This window comes from Oxyura jamaicensis, chromosome 4, assembly GCF_011077185.1.
Source record: "Oxyura jamaicensis isolate SHBP4307 breed ruddy duck chromosome 4, BPBGC_Ojam_1.0, whole genome shotgun sequence".
Classification (NCBI taxonomy): Eukaryota; Metazoa; Chordata; class Aves; order Anseriformes; family Anatidae; genus Oxyura; species Oxyura jamaicensis.
This window is the reverse complement of record NC_048896.1, coordinates 24,370,554-24,382,520: the sequence shown is the minus strand read 5'-3', so window position 1 is coordinate 24,382,520 and position 11,967 is coordinate 24,370,554.

The following is an 11,967-nucleotide window of genomic DNA, read 5'->3' as shown; positions in this document are numbered from 1 at the left end:
TTCTTTTTTCTTTGTTTTGACAACTTCAGAGCCTGCCGTTCTATGAGTTAGAGAATCAGTGAGGTTTGTAGGACGCAACATGAGAAATGTATGCAGTTGGGTGAGGACAGGAGGTACCAGGGGAAAAGAAGAGTGGGTACTGACTGGAATGGCCACCAAGATTTGTGCTATATCCCTGCAGGGACTCTGCAAGAGCTTTTGCAGCAGATAAGGAACATCTACCTGGGTAGTCCTGCAGCGAAGAGTGTAACTGTGGGATGTTAGCTGTGGGCTCAGTCCCCTCGACAGCTGAATTTGCATTTTTATTCTTATTCCAATAAATATTCCAGTCCTTCTTTGCAATTAGGAAAGGATGAAAGAACTTAACAATGGGAGTTGTGAGGGCAGTAGCATTCTTTAGCATTGTTAGTATTTTTTCTTAATCCTTTTCTCGGTTACCGTCAAGTGAACAGAAGGAAAAAGATTCAGCCACTGTGCTGTTTCATAGTGTAACTTCATTTCTCACCCTGGCAGCTAGCACCAGTACAACATACCTCTTCGTGAACAGTTGCTTTGATGGACTGTACCCCTGTGACATTGGACAAGAGCAGTAAAGGCAGACAGTAAGTCCATCAAATGGATTCACATTGAAAAAGCTGCAGACCTTGTCAGAGGGCAACCTACGTGTGAGGGTGTGACCATTAATCTTCTCTTTTGTGATTTTTTTGTCCTTTTCATTAGAACAGATTAGTCTTAATTAAACACTAGCTATTAGATCAAAGGTAATTAGTTCAAAGAAGGAAAAAACTCAGTACATTTAATGATAAAGTATTAGGCAAAATACTATCTCAACAAGCCCATGAGAAGTCTTTTCTAACTATATATTTATAGCCAGAGGCTAGGAGCTTTATGTTTATTTATAGGTAGTATTCTGCAGGTTACTTTTTTATTTTTATTTATTTATATATTCTTTTTTGTCTTTCAGGACTGTCTCAGATAAAGGTTTCCAGTTATTGACAATCAAACTGCGAGTGGTGCCCAGGTTCAACAATAAATAGTAGTTTTGCCATTGCTACAAATAAGCTTCTCCAGTTTAGGAGGCAAGTGAATTTGAAGATGATTAAGCAGAAATCTGCTCAAAATTTTAACAACGATTTGACAAGAGAAGCAATTTTCCTTTGAGCTTGTACTCAGCTTTGAATCTCACTAGAACAGAGCTTTCATTTCACAGGCAGTCTCTCACAGCACACCCAAGCTTTAAAATTTAATGAATGCACCCTTTGCAAGAGACTTTGGCAATAGCTCAGATATATTAGTAAGTGCAATGATGTCAATCAAAAAAAAAAAAAAAAAAAAAAGAGAGAGAGGGAAGAAAAAAGGAAGTGCAACTGATATCTTTCACTGTTATAATCTTATTGATGGTTTCAGAGCTTTTGTTTTGAGTTCCAAAACCATCCTCTATTTTGAACAGAACAGAACCTTAATAAAAAGAAATAAATAAATCACCCAACAAAATAAATCCATTTGTTTACTAATTATACAAATGACACTGTATTGGTTAATATGCATAGTTTAGAGGAAGTGTTTCAACTATAAAAGAGCTGATGCTAATTTTGTCCAAACATACCATGTGAGACCAGGGTTAACCTCAAGAATGAGGCAGAGCAGCAGACTACTGGCTTACCTGGTGGGGATGAAAGCACAGGAAGAGGTAGGACAGAGAGAGAGAGCACAGCTAAAGCTTTGCAGAGATGAGTGAGCCTCAGGGATGCAGAGGATATTGATTTCATGAGCAATAGTAATGTGTGGCTGTGGTGTGCCAGAGAGCTGTTATGAATCTGCCCTTTGCCTGGAGAGACTCTTCTGGAGGACAGAGGCATGGCCACAGGATTTCAGCTGATTGCTGGCGCTGTGTTGGCTTCTGAAAATTATTCCAGATAGGCACATATCACCTGCAATTTAAATAGCTTTCTCTATCAAAGCTCTCAGTGCATGTTTTTTGGACTCAGATCTTTGTGTTGTGATGCAGATAGATATGAACTAATATGTTTCCTCTGTGAGAGCTGCTGCGTGTGACACGCAAAATCATTTCAAGCCCCGTGTCTGTCTGAGATGGGATTTCCTTAAGTTGATCTCAGATAGCTAAAATTGAGTTGTTTCTATCTTTTCCTTGAAGTTAGGATACCAAAGAGCTTGCTGTCTTTAAAGGGTGAATTTTATTAAGGTACTCCAAAGAGTAATGCAGACCTGTTACATAAAACGGAACAAAAGATGAATTATTTAACCTCACGTTACCTTGCTCTATCATTGTAGGATGGATAGTTTTCTTCCTAGGTTTCTTCCTAGGACCCCCCTAGGTTGCATTAAGCTATGCAGTCTCTCCTCTGAGTTTTAGCTGTGGATCTGCTCTCTTCTACTTCTTAGAGTGCTATAAATCTGTCTGTGTGGTAGGTACCCAACTTGCTTGGTCTCTCCCCAGCCTGCTGCCCGACCCTGTGCTGTGAGAAACCTGTGCCAGCAGGTTTCATGCTCAGGCAGCATGTGATGTCCTTTGTCCCCAGGGCTGTGTCCAACTGCACAGCTGCCTTAATGTCTTGAGCAAACAAGTAGATATAAATTGAGCAAGCAACCTGTGCCATCTGTCCTAATATCCATGAAAACTACATGCAGATAGAAGGCAAGAAGAATATATGGATTCAATGGTTCCTTTTTTGATTTAATTTTGACCAATACATTTTATATCTTTCTTGAGCTCACATCTGCTTGGAAATAAGAGGGACTCATAACTTGCATTTCTAACTGGAAATGGTCTGTGTTTTTCTGCTTCATGTTGCTTGTTCTGCTTTCATTTTATATTTCACATGCTTACTCTGTTGAAAGTAATAACTGAAATAATTGATACAGGAGCCATAACTTGTAAATAAAAAATTGCATTTTCATATGAAACTTTTAAGCCTGATTTAATCTCTTTATCAGAAGTGCTACAAATTCTTGTTCTTGCCATATTATTTTTGATTAGGACTTTGAAGATGATTCTGATAATTAGAGCAAATGTGTGCCCTCTGGAAGCATGAGTGAGTTAGAGCACAGCCCAGCAGTCTACCAAAAAGAGCAAACTGCTAACCAATTATTTCTAAGGAGGAAGACAAGCACTTTGTATAAGAAAAGATTCATGTAAAATGCAATTGTTGCTTTTATAAGCCAGGATTATTCATTATTATGTATCTCATAATGCTGTAATCCTAATTACGTAGAAGGCTACGCATCAGATCCACAAGCCAAATTAATCCTATATCCTCTAGTCCTAAAATATTTACTCTGAGGACGTGACTAATCATGTAGTATAGTCTTTTATTTATTTAATTTTTGTGTGTGTGTGCATGTGTATGCATGTGAACAGTAATCAGATTTGATTTTAAATTAATGTTTTCTTGAGGGTAAGTAGAATAGGTAGTATACATGTTTTATATAATTTAGAGCAATGAACTGTTAAAGGGATGAGACGTTATAAGGTATAAGTAATGTTTGCTGAATAACTCTTACTGAATCTTATGTCGGATAGGATGAAGAAAAACTGTGTACAGAAAAGCATAGTAATTCAAGAAAAAAATAGTAACAATAAGAAATAGTTATTCATCTTAACGATTAGCTGCACTTAAAAAAGAAACAGTAAAATGTCAATACATTTTCAGTGCTTTATACTGCATTGGATTTAACAAGGTTATGCTTTATATTGATGTACAAATTGTGGATATGAGATGAAGAGGTTTGTCTTGAAGATTGAGTACTGCTTTTTAAAAATAAAAATAATCGGAAAACAGTAAGACTGTATGTGTGAACATCACCTTTCATTTCAATGTGCTTAGGAAGCATTATATCTACATAAAACCAAAAAATAATAATAATACTCTCCAATCCCCAAAGTTATTCAGCAACTGATGTGGTTAGTATTTCCTGATTTGTACCTTATGTACACCCATCTAAATACCTTTCTTAATGGCTCTGAGTATGTATGCACAGTCTTAAGCACACAAAATTGTGTTACGTAGATGTGATTGTATGTACACCCTTACAGGTTCAATGTTTAGAACATCTGTACCTTTCTGCATAATTTTTGGCCTGTAGCTCTGTATTAGATGTGGTATTTGGTGCTGCTCTGAAAGGCCACAACAATTGACAAGTTATTACTTGAAGACAAATGCTGACTGTAAAAACAATGAAGTATGCTTATTATTGGGTTTTGATATAATTGAAATCAAATTCCCATCACAACTAGAAATAAGACTTCGTGCTGCTGTTTCTTCAGTATATTCTAGTATTTCAGTGCTGAGAACAAACAACAGAGGTTGTGGTTCTTCTGCACCTCAAGTTACTTAATGGAACTGTTTGGTTTGGGAGATTGATTCTAGATTTAATAATAAACCAGTATTGATAACACAAGACTGTTTTGTCTAAGTTGTGTGAGTGGAGTGACCCAGTACCCTGGGTCAACTGATTTTATCAACTGATAAAATACCTAAATTGCACTATTTACATTTAATCCAGCAGAGAGGTGATGGTGACATATGTAGCAAACAATATGCCGACAGCAATTTAGAAAGGCAACTACATTTTCTGCTTTGGTGAGCCAAGTTAATTGTTTTAGAAAGTTGGTTATCTTCTTCAGTAGAGGCCATTGGATACTGTTTCTTTTATGGCTATATGGAAATGGATAAACTTTCCCTTGGTGAAGGTAATAACACTGAAGGTAGTTTTGTTAAGCTCAAATCACCTGCAGCATCCTCTCCTTACAGAGCACAGGCTGAACAAACTCTTCCTAGCCATTTCCTTAATCAGTATGACACAAAAACTTGTGCGTGTGTCTTCTGTCTTCTAAAAACACTGCAGTTGGGTTCTTCATGCTGGTTACAGCACTAAGCATCGAGTACCACCAGTTCCTTACAACAGACATGGCTTTAGTTATATTACTTAAGAGCAAACTTATCAGTTACTTACTTGGATATGATATGCTGTTGATTGCAACTTACATTTAGATTTAAATAACGGATTATCAGCAGAGCATGTTCAAGTGCAAATAATATTAATATAAATTCATTTCTTTCTTCACAATATAAGATTTGGTTTGGAAAGTATGACATGGAAAACAGGTAAGATAGTATGAATATACTAATTAGTAAAATGCAGATAGCATGAGACCCTGAGACCCTGCTATGCATCAAGAATACACTTTGTAGCTGTAATTTGTCTCTAAATCCAGCACATAAGAATATTCTAAATCTACATATTGAGCAATATTGAGCTTTGCCTTTTAGGCTTCTGACACTCCTGGGAGAACTGCTGCTGCTTCACCCCACCAGCTGTGCTGAATGCTAGTCTGTATCAAGGCATTCTATTATACATCTTCATTTATCTCTCTTACCTTGTCCAATTTTTTGTCTTTATTAATGCATGACACACTAGAGCACCATTCAGCCCTGATTTATATTAGTGTCACAAAAATTGAGACCTGCAAAAAGGAAATTCCCTCCTTTAAAAGAATGACAAATATCTACTTAGGCCTGTAATGGCAGTAAATGTTAATGTTTTCCTGAAATGAATCAGACATAAGAGGTGTTTGAAGGAAGAGTAACCCAGAAAGCATGACCAATTGAAACCAAAGTCTTTTAATGCACTTCTTCAGGTATCCCTCAGTGTGAATGACACTTGAAAGGATTCTGACACTTCAGAGAGAATAATGATGCTACTTGTACACTAACAGCAGTAGAGAGCCTTGTAAAGGAACAGTAAATCTGGAGGATTTTCAATACACCTAAGATTTGACAAGAAAGGAAGCTGAATGGAAGCCTATGCAGGCACGTGGGGACTGAAGTCTCAGGAATACATATGGTCTTGCTTTAAAATAATAGGACATTTGAATAATTAAGGCGCTTCAGACTCATTTTCTTGCTCCCTTATGATTTTCCTGACTTTGCAACAGTTTAAAACATGACAAGTGCTGTATCCAAAGCTGTGGTGCCCAAATTTTGAATGATGCTGATTGATAGTGGTTTTCACTAATACCAGGACATACTTGTGTGAATGCATGAGTCTGCTGTTTTTATTTTTGTGAACTAAAATGTAGTCTTAAGGTTTGCTGTGATGTGTATGGCTGTGGCTTGCACAATTTTCTGTGGAACTGGCTGGGGGGAGGAGCGACACACAGAGCAGGAAATCTGATTTTCCTTTGAGGCGATTCTTGAGCCAGCTTTTGTGTGAGAACTGGGCATAGAATGAGAAGTGCTAGAGAATTGCTACTCTGCACTTTCTACACATCCTCTGTACTCAAGTATATGTGGCACGACATGTTAATTGAAGATCTTAGGTACAAATAATGGTACTGTTTACATGAAAAATGCAGTTTGCAATTTATTTATTTATTTTTCTTCCCAGATCTGTATCTGTTGTACTTTCAGCTGTCCACCAGAAGCAAAACTGGGCTTCTACCTGTAGGAAGGCCTCTGTCTATGGACTGATGTGACATCATGCAGCAGAGGCTGATTTTGAACTTTGTTTCCTCTTACGGTTTTAAAAGTCATTAAAAGTGAAAGACTATTCTGTTTAAAAGGGCAAGGAAACTGGGCCTGCCAAGCCCTCTTCTGAGCCATGATCGTCTTAGAAGACTGAGTTCCACCAGTAAGAAATAATGTGGGAGGGCAGAGCAGCTTTGGGCTGAGGCTGGACACATCTGAAATGTGTCTGACACATCTGAAATGTGCAACTGAGAAAAGTCATAGCAGAACCCAAAGTAGAGCCCTGCAGTTTGGTCATAAGAATGGCAAGTTGCTGATGCAGGAGTTAGAGCCTGGGGAAATGGAGCATCTGACCAGCAATTAGCTGATTAGGATTTAAAGTGACATGGAAGCAGGGCCATCAACCTTCCATCACCCTATCCAAAGGGGAAGTGGGGAGAAGAATTGAGAGTAATTATAGTAATTATAAGACTATTCTGCACCAGGTACGATTATTCCTAGCTCCAAATACCTTGACTAAAGGGAGTACTATTGACACAGACGGATGGCCAAATCAGCTCAATATCGGGGTGATTTATTACTTGCCACCAGATTTGTTGGTAGTAGGTAGCCCACTTGAGATGTGCATGTTAATATGTCCCCACTGGAAAAAGGCTCTCTCATACTTACAATAACTTCCACTAGCTTTCAACAGTGAAAATATTTTCACATAAGAAGTAAACTGTTCTGTTTACCTTCATTCTGCAAAATGAATCCATTGATAATGAAAATGCATACCAGAACAAAACAAACTATAACTGGATAGGACTCAAAAAGCTCTTCTTTAAATGTAATATAAAGCTTACTGATCTCTATCCTTAAACCTAGAGAATGAAACTTCTGCACCACATGCTACCAGAGGGGAAATAAATACCCGTGGAAGTGCGTGCACTGCAGCCTGGATACTCTCGTATATTCCATTGTTTTTGCCTGAAGGGCTCCTTAGTAATGACTTACCTTGAGGCTCTTTTTCTCTCTAGAGTAAGACTCCTAAAGCAAAAGTGCAAGTATTAGAAGATAAAGCAAAGCTTTGCAACTTGGGAACTTCTGAGACTTCATTACTGTTTACAGTTTTGAACAATTTTTAAAATGCAAGACAGAAAGGCTAAATACAAACCAGAGAAATATTCCCTATTTAATTAAATTATAATTTAGAGGACCAATACACAACCTAGTGATTATGGAAGTTACTAATCTCAAATAAAATGTACTGATCTCTGTTAATGCAGAATACAAACCTCCCTTGAAAATATGGAGGGATGCTTCTTTGGACATTATACATTACTGCAACACGCAAGGAAAAATATTTAGTTGTCTTATTAATTCTACCTATATCTTGCATAATACTATGCTAACTGGGGTGAACAGAGAACACAGAATTTTGATTTTGAGCGTAGGTAACATCAAGTTAAAAAACACTCTGTAAAGGTTTGTTCCGCCTGCAGATACTTGTTTTATGTGACAATGTCGAAGAAAGCTGAAGATGTGTCATTTGACCTAACCTTGTTCAGGATGATGTTGGATTTGTTTTGTCACACAGAAGACGCTGAGTTCTGAACTGCTATAGCTCTTAGTGTAGCCATGCATCCATCCCTTCCAGGTGAACATAAAATGATCCTGATAAAATGATAAGGACTGTGCATAGGTGAATGTCTACTCTATTATAAGTGAATATGCAAGAACATATCTATTTTACATTTTCATTAGAGGTAAAATTATAGGTTTCTGTTGTTGTTGTTATGTCTAGTTATTCAGTACTACCAGATATAAACAGCAATATCATACTCAGTTATATATATTTATTATAAAGAATTATAACTGCCAGAATTTCTAACTAAACAGTTCCTTTAATGACAATATATGTTATTCCAGTTACATCAACATCTAATTAAAGTAACTAAGTGCTACAAAATAAATGTGTGATATGTTCCCTCAGACTTCATCTGGATCCATGTAAAAACTCAGAGGCATACGATATAGAAAAAAGACACAAGGAAGAAGCTCCTGGTAAACAAAATTGGAAGAGAACAGAACTAATGCTTTTGAAAACTCTTGCTAAGGTCCATAGGAAAGTATGTAAACCCAGGGGGTGGGGAGGAAGCATATGGGCTAAGTAGCATAAGATAGAGCAACCATCAGAAATGGAGGAATCCATATTGCCTGCTGTGTGTAGACATGAAGTTCTTATTGCCTGTACTACAGCTGTGTTGTTTGTCACTGCTTTAGTTTGTTCTTTAAATCAAACCTCAGCCAGTCCTCAGACTACTGTGAATGCCATAGTTAGGGTGATAAATTCATAGTGCTGGAAGTGATCACCTATGAAATAAAACAGGAATTGAGTTATCAGCTTCTTATGAATATAACAGAAAAGAAAGACAACAAATAGCATTCAGTCTAGCACTTCAGAAAATGTTGTGCATTAGCATCATAAGAGGATCTTAAGATTTTTGATGCATGAGGAAAATATCTTGAAGTTGTTAACACTTTTCTGTATATATTTTAAAACCTGTTTGTATGTGTTTTATAACTTAGTGGTTCTTGAGATCTAAATGCATTATTCTGTGTATTGGTTTTCTGCTAAATTTTGTACTTTTTTTCCCCCCTCCCCACAGCGTTTGTTTGATCACATCTTGGGATAGGGGCCTTTCCTTGCAGCAAGATGAGGTATAACTCTTTTTTTTTTTTTTTTTTTTTTTTTTTTTTTTCTCTATGTGTATCAATGCTTATCTTCCATCTTTTTGCCCATTCACTGACTTTTGAGAGGTTCTTTTGGAGTTTTCTTCCATCAGCATGGCACTTCAGTATCCAAATCTGACAGGCTGCCCTGAATGTGTCCTTCTCAAGGTCACTGATCAATTCATGTCCTAGCAACAATCTTTTGGAAGGTGCCATTGCTGGCACCTTTTTTTTTTTTTTTTTTTTTTTTTTCTGTCATGAGAAGTAAGGTGTAGGAAGCCCTACCCTTTGCTTGGTATCTTTTAATTGGTTTTCAATTCATGAAAAGAACATTTCCTCCAATTCTGGATTAGGTTCTTTAATAAAACCTCGCCTAGGTATTTTTATCCATGTGCTTCTCGAATACCATTCTATCCCTCTAGAGGCTTTGTGAGCCTGAATTTTCCTTTATAAAAGTCCTACAGCTTTCTCAGCTGACCATTTTAATCCTTGTCCTCAGTAAACTTACATAGTCTTTTCAGACACTTTAGACACCATCCTATCAGGATTGGAAATTGTTCGCTGGTTTGCAGCTCTGAGGCTTCCCTTTGGACACCTTTTTATAGCTGAGAGATGTGTTGGCAATCTGTCAGTCCTCTGACACAGTTGGCAATCTAATGATAGGTGGAGGCACCTCGGTCAGCAGTTCTGCAGCCTCACATCTGATTTCCTTCAGAGCAGTTTGATAAATGCCATTTGGTCCTGAGATCTTAGCAGCATCTAGCTTATCTATTTAAAGCAAATACACAGAAGGTGCTCTGACCTATCTGCTACAGAGAATTCAGCTTCTCTGTCAAGGTCTTATCATAGAATCATAGAATCATTTAGCTTGGCAAAGACTTCAAAGATCATCAAGTCCAACTGTTAAATATGCAGAGAATGTAGAGAATCAGTGGGTGCCCCATCTTAAACCTCGGTCATCAGCTCTCTCACCAGTTCCCTGCTGGGTCCCTTCCTTTTGATGTGTTTTAAGAATTCTGTGCTACCACGCTGCTACCACCTTCAACATCATCTTCTCATTACTTTCTTAGCCTTAAGTTTACAGTTGACCTGATGTTCTATGAGTGTTGCCGTTCCCCTTGGCAGCATTTAAAACACAGAACTCCCTAAGACACCTTTTATAGCTTTCTTGTTCAGCTACGAGTCTTTTTTATTTCTTTTTGAGTTGTGGCACATTTTACCTAGGCTTTAAATAGAATATTTAACAGTCTGCAGGCTGCTTGTTGGTGTCTGGCTATTTGGACTGCTCCTTTTTAAAATTGTAATTATCTGCCTTTATTTCTACATTACTCCTTCTTTGAAACTGATTATCTTAGATTTCACTTTGATTGTCCACTCTTGCAACAGTATTGAACCTGCTCTATTATGGTTGCTCCTAGAGAGTTACTCTCCAATTAATCTTTCTTGTGCTTAGTAGCACTGCTCAAGTTGCTGCTCTTGATTTGCTTACTAATTGTGAGATCTAGTCTTTGTTCCAGGAGGGAGTTGTGTACTTTTGGAACACTTTAACTCAGTAAACGCTGCAATACTTAATCTCATCAGGATGTTGTCTTGAGATCTCTCACTATTACTGCCTGAGTGTTGCAGTTTCTCTTATGTTACTTCCTGATCAATATCATCATCTTGATTAGGGGTCAGTAGAACAGTTCTAACTCTTTTTAAGAATAATAAAAAATAAATAAATAATTAGAGGAGTACTGACTTCCAACCACAGAGAATTATTGCTATACTTCCCCTTCCCTCCACCCCATAAGACTTCTACGCTGCCACACTCTACGTAATCCTTCATGCACAGTGCCACTTTGTCACCCACATATCCTGCTGTGCCATTCCTAAGTCAGAAGCCTGGCAACAGTGTCTTTCAGACTTTTTTCCCCCACCAGGTCTAGGTGATGTGTTATACCAGGGCTGTGGTTTGGTATCACACATTCTAATTCCTCCACCTGTTTTTTTAAGCTTCTAGTGTTGATATAAAGCACTTGTAAATTCTGCCCTAGCTTCACCACACTAATATGTGCCAGTCAACTGGCACTGTGGGCAGTCTGATTTGCCCTCCCTACATGCTGTGAGGTGTTGTTCTAGCTAACATTCAGAGTACCTTTGACAAGGCTACATTCACCTTCATGTTTCATAGCAGGCTATGAACCAGGTGCTTTGATTTTGTCCTTTTTTTTTTTTTTTTTCCCCAGCTTCTGATTTATATATTGATCTACAACTTTGCAACATTTCCACACCAGCAGTCTTGCTGTGTTTTTGTGTAAGACATACTGTGTCCTTCCTGTCTTTTCTCGTCCTGAAAGCTTTCCCAGTTGTTAACATAACTAGTTTCCAGAAAAGGAGTAGCTAGAGCATTAGACGAAGGGAGTTTTGTACAGTTTAGTGAATTTTATCCTCATATTTCGAGGCATTTGTATATGATACATAAAGAAATTCCAACCTGACTTTATTCCTGGAATGCCAGTGATAGTGAACTGGTCCTTGGAAAATCAAATGTGTAGTTCTGATTGATCTAAGCCTTCTTGACTGCAAGAAGGATTAGATCAATCCACAAACCATTCTGAACAACATCCTTTGGTATGGAAGAGAGATGAACTGAGTGCTGAGCCAGGCAAATAACAAAGAAATCCAACACGAAAATATGCCTGTGGAATATCGTTTTATACTAATGGCTCAATATGTTGGAGGTGAATTAGGGACTCTATTAATCTGCCAAAATGAATGTTGA